Here is a 12500-nt window from a genome sequence, read left to right as displayed (position 1 = left end):
TATTCCTAAGTGTCCCAATACTTATGTCCAGTTGTTGTCCTAAGTGTCCCAATACTTATGTCAAGTTGTAGTCCTAAGTGTCCCAATACTTTAGTCCAGTGAAGTTGTCCCAATACTTTTGTCCTGTGGTAGTCCTAAGTGTCCCAATACTTTTGTCAAGTTGTAGTCCTAAGTGTCCCAATACTTTTGTCCAGTGTAGGTGTCCCAATACTTTTGTCCAGTTTTAGTCCAAAGAGTCCCAATACATTTGTCCAGTTTTCGTCCTAAGTGTCCCAATACATTTGTTCAGTGCAAGTGTCCCAATACTTTTGTCCAGGGGTAGTCCTAAGTGTCCCAATACTTTTGTCCAGTTTTAGTCCTAAGTGTCCCAATACTTTTGTCCAGTTTTAGTCCTAAGTCTCCCAATACATTTGTCTAGTGGTAGTCCGAAGTGTCCCAATACTTTTGTCAAGTTGTAGTCCTTAGTGTCCCAATACTTTAGGCCAATTGTCGTCCTTAGTGTCCCAATACTTTTGTCCAGTTTTAGTTGTAATTGTCCCAATACGTGTGTCAAGTTTTTGTCCCAAGTGTCCCAATAGTGTTGTCCAGTTTTCGTCCAAAGTGTCCCAATACTTTTGTCCAGTTGTCGTCCTAAGTGTCCCAATACTTTCGTCAAGTTTTAGTCCGAAATGTCCCAATACTTTTGTCCAGTAGTAGTCCGAAGGGTCCCAATACTTATGTCAAGTTTTAGTCCTAAGTGTCCCAATACTTTTGTCAAGTTTTAGTCCTAAGTGTCCCAATACTTTAGTCAAATTCTGGTCCCAAGTGTCCCAATACTTTTGTCAAGTTTTAGTCCTAAGTGTCCCAATACTTTTGTCCAGTGTAAAGTGTCCCGATACTTTTGTTCAGTGGTAGTTGTAAGTGTCCCAATAGTGTTGTCCAGTTTTCGTCCAAAGTGTCCCAATACTTTTGTCCAGTTGTCATCCTAAGTGTCCCAATACTTTTGCCCAGTGGTAGTCATAAGTGTCCCAATATTTTTGTCCAGTTGTCATCCTAAGTGTCCCAATACTTTTGTCCAGTGGTAGTCATAAGTGTCCCAATACTTTTGTCTACTGTTTGTCCGAAGTGTCCCAGTACTTTCATCCAGTTTTCGTCCTAACTGTCCCAATACTTTTGTCCAGTGGTAGTCATAAGTGTCCCAAAACATTTGTCTACTTTTAGTCCGAAGTGTTCCAATACTTTTGTCCAGTGTAGGTGTCCCAATACTTTTGTCCAGTTTTAGTCCAAAGAGTCCCAATACTTCTGTCAAGTTGTAGTCCTAAGTGTCTCAATACTTTTGTCCAGTGTAGGTGTCCCAATACTTCTGTCAAGTTGTAGTCCTAAGTGTCCCAATACTTTTGTCCAGTGTAGGTGTCCCAATACGTTTGTCCAGTATTATTCCTAAGTGTCCCAATACTTATGTCCAGTTGTTGATGTTAAAGTGTCCCAATACTTTAGTCCAGTGAAGTTGTCCCAATACTTTTGTCCTGTGGTAGTCCTAAGTGTCCCAATACGTTTGTCAAGTTGTAGTCCTAAGTGTCCCAATACTTTTGTCCAGTGTAGGTGTCCCAATACTTTTGTCCAGTTTTAGTCCAAAGAGTCCCAATACATTTGTCCAGTTTTCGTCCTAAGTGTCCCAATACATTTGTTCAGTGCAAGTGTCCCAATACTTTTGTCCAGTGGTAGTCCTAAGTGTCCCAATACTTTTGTCAAGTTGTAGTCCTAAGTGTCCCAATACTTTTGTCCAGTTTTAGTCCTAAGTCTCCCAATACATTTGTCTAGTGGTAGTCCGAAGTGTCCCAATACTTTTGTCAAGTTGTAGTCCTTAGTGTCCCAATACTTTAGGCCAATTGTCGTCCTAAGTGTCCCAATACTTTTGTCCAGTTTTTGTTGTAATTGTCCCAATACGTGTGTCAAGTTTTTGTCCCAAGTGTCCCAATAGTGTTGTCCAGTTTTCGTCCAAAGTGTCCCAATACTTTTGTCCAGTTGTCGTCCTAAGTGTCCCAATACTTTCGTCAAGTTTTAGTCCTAAGTGTCCCAATACTTTTGTCCAGTAGTAGTCCGAAGGGTCCCAATACTTATGTCAAGTTTTAGTCCTAAGTGTCCCAATACTTTTGTCAAGTTTTAGTCCTAAGTGTCCCAATACTTTAGTCAAATTCTGGTCCCAAGTGTCCCAAAACTTTTATCAAGTTTTAGTCCTAAGTGTCCCAATACTTTTGTCCAGTGTAAGTGTCCCAATACTTTTGTTCAGTGGTAGTCCTAAGTGTCCCAATAGTGTTGTCCAGTTTTCGTCCAAAGTGTCCCAATACTTTTGTCCAGTTGTCATCCTAAGTGTCCCAATACTTTTGTCCAGTTGTAGTCATAAGTGTCCCAATACTTTTGTCCAGTTGTCATCCTAAGTGTCCCAATACTTTTGTCCAGTGGTAGTCATAAGTGTCCCAATACTTTTGTCTACTGTTTGTCCAAAGTGTCCCAGTACTTTCATCCAGTTTTCATCCTAACTGTCCCAATACTTTTGCCCAGTGGTAGTCATAAGTGTCCCAATACTTTTGTCTACTGTTTGTCCAAAGTGTCCCAGTACTTTCATCCAGTTTTCATCCTAACTGTCCCAATACTTTTGCCCAGTGGTAGTCATAAGTGTCCCAATACTTTTGTCCAGTTGTCATCCTAAGTGTCCCAATACTTTTGCCCAGTGGTAGTCATAAGTGTCCCAATACTTTTGTCCAGTTGTCATCCTAAGTGTCCCAATACTTTTGTCCAGTGGTAGTCATAAGTGCCCCAATACTTTTGTCTACTGTTTGCCCGAAGTGTCCCAGTACTTTCATCCAGTTGTGATCCTAAGTGTCCCAATACTTTTGCCCAGTGGTAGTCATAAGTGTCCCAATACTTTTGTCCAGTTGTCATCCTAAGTGTCCCAATACTTTTGTCCAGTGGTAGTCATAAGTGCCCCAATACTTGTGTCTACTGTTTGCCCGAAGTGTCCCAGTACTTTCATCCAGTTTTCATCCTAACTGTCCCAATACTTTTGCCCAGTGGTAGTCATAAGTGTCCTAATACTTTTGTCCAGTTGTCATCCTAAGTGTCCCAATACTTTTGTCAAGTGGTAGTCCTAAGTGTCCCAATACTTTTGTCAAGTTGTAGTCCTAAGTGTCCCAATACTTTTGTCCAGTTTTAGTCCTAAGTCTCCCAATACATTTGTCTAGTGGTAGTCCGAAGTGTCCCAATACTTTTGTCAAGTTGTAGTCCTTAGTGTCCCAATACTTTAGGCCAATTGTCGTCCTAAGTGTCCCAATACTTTTGTCCAGTTTTAGTTGTAATTGTCCCAATACGTGTGTCAAGTTTTTGTCCAAAGTGTCCCAATACTTTTGTCCAGTTGTCGTCCTAAGTGTCCCAATACTTTCGTCAAGTTTTAGTCCTAAGTGTCCCAATACTTTTGTCCAGTAGTAGTCCGAAGGGTCCCAATACTTATGTCAAGTTTTAGTCCTAAGTGTCCCAATACTTTTGTCAAGTTTTAGTCCTAAGTGTCCCAATACTTTAGTCAAATTCTGGTCCCAAGTGTCCCAAAACTTTTATCAAGTTTTAGTCCTAAGTGTCCCAATACGTTTGTCCAGTGTAAGTGTCCCAATACTTTTGTTCAGTGGTAGTCCTAAGTGTCCCAATAGTGTTGTCCAGTTTTCGTCCAAAGTGTCCCAATACTTTTGTCCAGTTGTCATCCTAAGTGTCCCAATACTTTTGCCCAGTGGTAGTCATAAGTGTCCCAATACTTTTGTCCAGTTGTCATCCTAAGTGTCCCAATACTTTTGCCCAGTGGTAGTCATAAGTGTCCCAATACTTGTGTCTACTGTTTGCCCGAAGTGTCCCAGTACTTTCATCCAGTTTTCATCCTAACTGTCCCAATACTTTTGCCCAGTGGTAGTCATAAGTGTCCTAATACTTTTGTCCAGTTGTCATCCTAAGTGTCCCAATACTTTTGTCAAGTGGTAGTCCTAAGTGTCCCAATACTTTTGTCAAGTTGTAGTCCTAAGTGTCCCAATACTTTTGTCCAGTTTTAGTCCTAAGTCTCCCAATACATTTGTCTAGTGGTAGTCCGAAGTGTCCCAATACTTTTGTCAAGTTGTAGTCCTTAGTGTCCCAATACTTTAGGCCAATTGTCGTCCTAAGTGTCCCAATACTTTTGTCCAGTTTTAGTTGTAATTGTCCCAATACGTGTGTCAAGTTTTTGTCCAAAGTGTCCCAATACTTTTGTCCAGTTGTCGTCCTAAGTGTCCCAATACTTTCGTCAAGTTTTAGTCCTAAGTGTCCCAATACTTTTGTCCAGTAGTAGTCCGAAGGGTCCCAATACTTATGTCAAGTTTTAGTCCTAAGTGTCCCAATACTTTTGTCAAGTTTTAGTCCTAAGTGTCCCAATACTTTAGTCAAATTCTGGTCCCAAGTGTCCCAAAACTTTTATCAAGTTTTAGTCCTAAGTGTCCCAATACGTTTGTCCAGTGTAAGTGTCCCAATACTTTTGTTCAGTGGTAGTCCTAAGTGTCCCAATAGTGTTGTCCAGTTTTCGTCCAAAGTGTCCCAATACTTTTGTCCAGTTGTCATCCTAAGTGTCCCAATACTTTTGCCCAGTGGTAGTCCTAAGTGTCCCAATACTTTTGTCCAGTTGTCATCCTAAGTGTCCCAATACTTTTGTCCAGTGGTAGTCATAAGTGTCCCAATACTTTTGTCTACTGTTTGTCCGAAGTGTCCCAATACTTTCATCCAGTTTTCGTCCTAACTGTCCCAATACTTTTGTCCAGTGGTAGTCCTAAGTGTCCCAAAACGTTTGTCTACTTTTAGTCCGAAGTGTCCCAATACTTTTGTCAAGTTGTAGTCCTTAGTGTCCCAATACTTTAGGCCAATTGTCGTCCTAAGTGTCCCAATACTTTTGTCCAGTTTTAGTTGTAATTGTCCCAATACGTGTGTCAAGTTTTTGTCCCAAGTGTCCCAATAGTGTTGTCCAGTTTTCGTCCAAAGTGTCCCAATACTTTTGTCCAGTTGTCGTCCTAAGTGTCCCAATACTTTTGTCAAGTTTTAGTCCTAAGTGTCCCAATACTTTTGTCCAGTAGTAGTCCGAAGAGTCCCAATATTTATGTCAAGTTTTAGTCCTAAGTGTCCCAATACTTTAGTCAAATTCTGGTCCCAAGTGTCCCAAAACTTTTATCAAGTTTTAGTCCTAAGTGTCCCAATACTTTTGTCAAGTTTTAGTCCTAAGTGTCCCAATACTTTTGTCCAGTAGTAGTCCGAAGAGTCCCAATATTTATGTCAAGTTTTAGTCCTAAGTGTCCCAATACTTTAGTCAAATTCTGGTCCCAAGTGTCCCAAAACTTTTATCAAGTTTTAGTCCTAAGTGTCCCAATACTTTTGTCCAGTGTAAGTGTCCCAATACTTTTGTTCAGTGGTAGTCCTAAGTGTCCCAATAGTGTTGTCCAGTTTTCGTCCAAAGTGTCCCAATACTTTTGTCCAGTTTTCGTCCTAACTGTCCCAATACTTTTGTCCAGTGGTAGTCATAAGTGTCCCAAAACGTTTGTCTACTTTTAGTCCGAAGTGTCCCAATACTTTCATCCAGTTTTCGTCCTAACTGTCCCAATACTTTTGTCCAGTGGTAGTCATAAGTGTCCCAAAACGTTTGTCTACTTTTAGTCCAAAGTGTCCCAATACTTTTGTCCAGTTGTCATCCTAAGTGTCCCAATACTTTTGCCCAGTGGTAGTCATAAGTGTCCCAATACTTTTGTCTACTGTTTGTCCGAAGTGTCCCAATACTTTCATCCAGTTTTCGTCCTAACTGTCCCAATACTTTTGTCCAGTGGTAGTCATAAGTGTCCCAAAACATTTGTCTACTTTTAGTCCGAAGTGTCCCAAGACTTTTGTCTAGTGTACCTACCTAGTCTGCATTGTGTGGGCACGCTGGTGCTTCCTGCTTTTAAGCAGCCATCTTAAAAAAAACAGCAGCGCAGCGGTTCTTTGAAGGCTCATAAAATCAAAACCGGAACAGTTAGAAAAATGCGCTTCTGTAGTTTTATACACAAGGGTTTAATCTCTCTCCTGTGTTAGTTTGAAGCCGAAACGACAAACGCGCTCAGAGGAGATAGTTTTTGAAGGAAGGAGACCGGTTTTTACCAAAAATTTGTTTTGAAGGGGGAATAGCAAACTTCCTGTTGATTTTTGCTGGGGGTTGTCAATTTTTGAAATGTAGGTCTAAGTGCTCCCTTTGGGAGTCCTTATACAATGGGCCATGCGGGCCCTAATAATAATCCTCCACACGACACCTCCGCTCCGGACAGGCTAACCTTCCCCAACCTCCGAGGACAAAGCTACGAACAATGGGAGACCGGGCTTTCCGCTCCGCCGATCCCAGTCCATGGAACGCTTTCCCTGACCACCTGAGGGCACCACAGACTGTGAATGTTTTTTTTTTTTTTTTAAAAAGCTTAAAAACCCTTTTTAAAAAAAGTCTTTTTTTTTTAGAAAAATGCATACTAGTTCTAGCTATTAGGCTGTTCTAGTTTTTATATATATATATATTTTTTTTAATACACTGTAGCACTTTGAGGTTGTTTACTCAATGTAAAGTGCTTTTTACAAATAAAATCGATTATTATTATTATCATTATTAATAAGGAAATAATACAAAATGTTAGATAGTGTCATTTTAGAGTCAACACAAAACATATCAAACAGAAGTACGTATATAGAAGTAAAACCTAAAAATGCTCAAATGTATCAGGAATTGGTTAACACTGGAGGCAGCTCAAACGTATTTTAACGCAAAGATTATGTCACCGAACCCCTAGGGCTCGATCGGACCCAGGTAAAGAACCACTGCCATAGGACGATACGATAGCTAACTGCTAACAGCAAGCTAACACCCTGAATGTAAACAAACGCCATGGGTGGATCTACACCTGACATCCACTGTAATGATACCAAGTTCAATAGCGTATCTAGTCGATACTACTATGATATTTTTTATCGTCAAAAAATCATATTTTTAATTCATATTATGTTTATAAAGACACATGAGGACTTTGAATATGACCAATGTATGATCCTGTAACTACTTGGTATCGCATCCATACCTAAATGTGTGGTATCATCCAAAACTAATGTAAAGTATCAAACAAGAGAAGAATAAGTGATTATTACATTTGAACAGAAGTGTAGATAGAACATGTTCAAACAGAAAATAAGCAGATATTAACAGTACATGAACCAGTGGATTAATAATCCTTTTTTTTACAGCTTGTCCCTCGTAATGTGTACAAAATAATAGGTGTATAAATGACACAATATGTTACTGCATACGACTAATTAGGAGTCTTTGTTTGTTTATTTACTACTAAAAGACAAGTTGTCTAGTATGTTCACTAAATTGCAATAAGAAACACATGTTTCATGCATCCTAAGATTTTTTTGTTGAATTAAAGCCAATAATGACATTTGTTTGTGGTCCCCTTTTATTTAGAAAAGTACCAAAGTATTGGCATACATTTTGGTACCGGTACCGGTACTAAAATATTGGTATCGGGACAACACTAGCGCTTTATTATCCGGTGCATCTTTTGTATGAAAATAGACCTGATCGACCCGCTCATAGGCAGTGTGCCTTATAATCTGGTGCGCCCTATGGTACGAGTATTCATTCTATGATCCTGCATGGCATGTCTGCATATCACATACTTGCCAACCTTGAGACCTCCGATTTCGGGAGGTGAGGGGGCGTGGTCGGGAGTGGGGCGGGGGGCGTGGTTAAGATATATATACACCGTATTTTCCGCACTATAAGGCGCACCTAAAAACCACAAATTTTCTCAAAAGCTGACAGTGCGCCTTATAACCCGGTGCGCTTTATATATGGATAAATATTAAGATTCATTTTCATAAAGTTTCGGTCTCGTAACTACGGTAAACAGCCGCCATCTTTTTTCCCGGTAGAACAGGAAGCGCTTCTTCTTCTACGCAAGCAACCGCCAAGGTAAGCACCCGCCCCCATAGAACAGGAAGCGCTTCTTCTTCTGCTGTAAGCAACCACCCGCCCGCGTAGAAGAAGAAAAAGCGCGCGGTTATTACCGTACGTCTCATTTCCTTTGTGTGTTTACATCTGTAAAGACCACAAAATGGCTCCTACTAAACGACAGGGATCCGGTTCATGAAAAGACGCAATCTCTCCATCCGCACACGGATTACTATTTCACAGCAACTGATATTCCTGTGAACCGCACTGTGGATACAACGGGAGCACGTACGGTGAATATTCGCACCACAGGGAATGAGAAGTCATCCTTCACTGTGGTTCTAGCTTGCCATGCTAATGGCCAGAAACTTCCACCCATGGTGATATTCAAAAGGAAGACCTTGCCAAAAGAGACCTTTCCAGCCGGCGTCATCATAAAAGCTAACTCGAAGGGATGGATGAAGAAAAGATGAGCGAGTGGTTAAGGTAAGTTTAAGTTTACGCGAAGAGGCCGGGTGGCTTTTTTCACGCAGCTCCGTCCATGTTGATATACGACTCCATGCGCGCCCACATCACGCTGGTTTTAATATATTATTAAAGTTTGACTGACCTATCTGACTGTTTTTTTGACATTCCTTTAGCGCAGTTAGATGCGGCTTACAACACGGGGCGGCTTATAGGTGGACAAAGTTTTGAAATATGCCGTTCATTGAAGGCGCTGCTTATAACTCAGGGTGCCTTATGGTGCGGAAAATACGGTATATAAGAAATACTTGACTTTCAGTGAATACTAGCTATATATATTTTTTTTTATTACATATATATATATATATATATATATAAATAAAAGAAATACTTGAATTTCAGTGTTCTTTTATTTACACATATACACACACATAACACTCATCTACTCATTGTTGAGTTAAGGGTTGAATTGTCCATCCTTGTTCTATTCTCTGTCAGTATTTCAGAACACATACATTATACAAATATACATTATAAAATCAATAAGAAAACGGGAGCTCTAATTTGGGAGTCTGAATTAGGATCAGAAGTTCCTATATAAACTTGCGCACTCACGTCGCCGTTTTGTATTGATTACTGCAGCTGTGCACTGGATTCATTCACAAATACAAACTACAACTCACAAACACTTTAGAGTTAGGCTCCACCATCAGAATGTGTACTTAAACTTATAAAGATCACATGGATATTATTCAGTGAGTTGATTCACCAAAACTAACCTGTTATACAGGAGGAAAAAGCACACAGGACGTTTCAATTGTTCACAGACTATGTCGCGCTCATCAGAATGACAAGACACTTCCGGTCTGCAGGTGATAGCATTCAATTGGGAAGAAACGCCCTACTGCCCCCTACTGACAAATGTGAATACTGATAAATGTGTAATGACAGCTCCAAAAACGAATTCAAACCACAAAATAAAATAAATCAATCAACACAAAAATGTGACACATTATGGGTGGGTCACATATGCATGTACAGTAGATGGCAGTATTGTCCTGTTTAAAAGTGTCACAACATTGCTGTTTACGGCAGACAAACTGCTTTGTGGTAGACGAAAACTTGACTGCTGTTGTTGTGTGTTGTTACCGCGCTGGGAGGACGTTAATGAAACTGCCTAACAATAAACCCACATAAGAAACCAAGAACTCTATTTAATAATACCACCTTAACATTTGACAACCAAACAATTACACAAGGCGAATCAGTAAAGAATCTGGGTATTATCTTCCACCCAACTCTCTCGTTTGAATCACATTTTAAGAGTGTTACTAAAACGGCCTTCTTCCATCTCCGTAATATCGCTAAAATTCGTTCTATTTTATCCACTAGCGACGCTGAGATCATTATTCATGCGTTCGTTACGTCTCGTCTCGACTACTGTAACGTATTATTTTCGGGTCTCCCTATGTCTAGCATTAAAAAATTACAGTTGGTACAAAATGCGGCTGCTAGACTTTTGACAAGAACAAGAAAGTTTGATCATATTACGCCTATACTGTACATACCTTTATATACATATATACATATATATATACCTATACTGGCTCACCTGCACTGGCTTCCTGTGCACTTAAGAAGTGACTTTAAGGTTTTACTACTTACGTATAAAATACTACACGGTCTAGCTCCGTCCTATCTTGTCGATTGCATTGTACCATATGTCCCGGCAAGAAATCTGCGTTCAAAGAACTCCGGCTTATTAGTGATTCCCAGAGCCCAAAAAAAGTCTGCGGGCTATAGAGCGTTTTCTATTGGGGCTCCAGTACTATGGAATGCCCTCCCGGTAACAATTAGAGATGCTACCTCAGTAGAAACATTTAAGTCCCATCTTAAAACTCATTTGTATACTCTAGCCTTTAAATAGCCCCCCTGTTAGACCAGTTGATCTGCCGTTTCTTTTCTTTTCTCCTCTGCTCCCCTTTTCCTTGAGGGGGGGGGGGGCACAGGTCCGGTGGCCATGGATGAAGTGCTGGCTGTCCAGAGTCGGGACCCGGGGTGGACCGCTCGCCTGTGCATCGGCTGGGAACATCTCTACGCTGCTGACCCGTCTCCGCTCGGGATGGTGTCCTGCTGGCCCCACTATGGACTGGACTCTTACTATTATGCTGGATCCACTATGGACTGGACTCTCACAATATTATGTCAGACCCACTCGACATCCATTGCTTTCGGTCTCCCCTAGAGGGGGGGGGTTACCCACATATGCGGTCCTCTCCAAGGTTTCTCATAGTCATTCACATCGACGTCCCACTGGGGTGAGTTTTTCCTTGCCCGTATGTGGGCTTTGTACCGAGGATGTCGTTGTGGCTTGTGCAGCCCTTTGAGACACTTGTGATTTAGGGCTATATAAATAAAGATTGATTGATAAAGATTGATTGAACTGTGTACTGGAGAGGAGGCTACGCCGGATAGTCGAACCTCGGATTCAGGAGGAACAGTGTGGTTTTCGTCCTGGTCGTGGAACTGTGGACCAGCTCTATACTCTCGGCAGGGTCCTTGAGGGTGCATGGGAGTTTGCCCAACCAGTCTACATGTGCTTTGTGGACTTGGAGAAGGCATTCGACCGTGTCCCTCGGGAAGTCCTGTGGGGAGTGCTCAGAGAGTATGGGGTTTCGGACTGTCTGATTGTGGCGGTCCACTCCTTGTATGATCAGTGTCAGAGCTTGGTTCGCATTGCCGGCAGTAAGTCGGACACGTTTCCGGTGAGGGTTGGACTCCGCCAAGGCTGCCCTTTGTCACCGATTCTGTTCATAACTTTTATGGACAGAATTTCTAGGCGCAGTCAAGGCGTTGAGGGGATCCGGTTTGGTGGCTGCAGGATTAGGTCTCTGCTTTTTGCAGATGATTTGGTCCTGATGGCTTCATCTGGCCAGGATCTTCAGCTCTCACTGGATCGGTTCGCAGCTGAGTGTGAAGCGACTGGGATGAGAATCAGCACCTCCAAGTCCGAGTCCATGGTTCTCGCCCGGAAAAGGGTGGAGTGCCATCTCCGGGTTGGGGAGGAGATCTTGCCCCAAGTGGAGGAGTTCAAGTACCTCGGAGTCTTGTTCACGAGTGAGGGAAGAGTGGATGGTGAGATCGACAGGCGGATCGGTGCGGCGTCTTCAGTAATGCGGACGCTGTATCGATCCGTTGTGGTGAAGAAGGAGCTGAGCCGGAAGGCAAAGCTCTCAATTTACCGGTCGATCTACGTTCCCATCCTCACCTATGGTCATGAGCTTTGGGTTATGACCGAAAGGACAAGATCACGGGTACAAGCGGCCGAAATGAGTTTCCTCCGCCGGGTGGCGGGGCTCTCCCTTAGAGATAGGTTGAGAAGCTCTGTCATCCGGGGGGAGCTCAAAGTAAAGCCGCTGCTCCTCCGCATCGAGAGGAGCCAGATGAGGTGGTTCGGTCATCTGGTCAGGATGCCACCTGAGCGCCTCCCTAAGGAGGTGTTTAGGGCATGTCCGACCGGTAGGAGGCCACGGGGAAGACCCAGGACACGTTGGGAAGACTATGTCTCCCGGCTGGCCTGGGAACGCCTCGGGATCCCCCGGGAGGAGCTGGACGAAGTGGCTGGGGAGAGGGAAGTCTGGGCTTCCCTGCTTAGGCTGCTGCCCCCGCGACCCGACCTCGGATAAGCGGAAGAAGATGGATGGATGGATGGAGATTGATTGAAGAACTCGCCCTCCATCATTAGCTGTTTATATTGTGGGAAAGCGGACGTGTGAACAGGCTGTCAACACGTCACTCAGGTCCGCATGGAGCTGGAGGGGGCGTGGCCTCCAGCTCCGCCTGAATTTCGGGAGATTTTCAGGAGAAAATTTGTCCCGGGAGGTTTTCGGGAGAGGCGCTGAATTTCGGGAGTCTCCCGGAAAAATCCGGGAGAGTGGGCAAGTATGGCATATCATTAGGTGATGTATCAATGAGGTATTTTTGCGAACAACTTTTCACAATTTAGATTTGTCCTACTAAATCATTGTGAGGTCAA

General features: G+C 42.6%; 1 protein-coding gene across 1 annotated transcript in view; it reads right to left on the bottom strand.

Annotated features, from left to right (window-relative positions):
• The window catches only part of sema3d (sema domain, immunoglobulin domain (Ig), short basic domain, secreted, (semaphorin) 3D), a 216130-nt gene that overhangs the window by 69113 nt on the left and 134517 nt on the right, over nt 1–12500 (bottom strand). The window lies entirely within an intron of this gene.

Source organism: Nerophis lumbriciformis, linkage group LG10, assembly GCF_033978685.3.
Source record: "Nerophis lumbriciformis linkage group LG10, RoL_Nlum_v2.1, whole genome shotgun sequence".
In the NCBI taxonomy this organism is placed as follows: domain Eukaryota; kingdom Metazoa; phylum Chordata; class Actinopteri; order Syngnathiformes; family Syngnathidae; genus Nerophis; species Nerophis lumbriciformis.
This window is presented reverse-complemented; position numbering and strand designations above follow the sequence as displayed.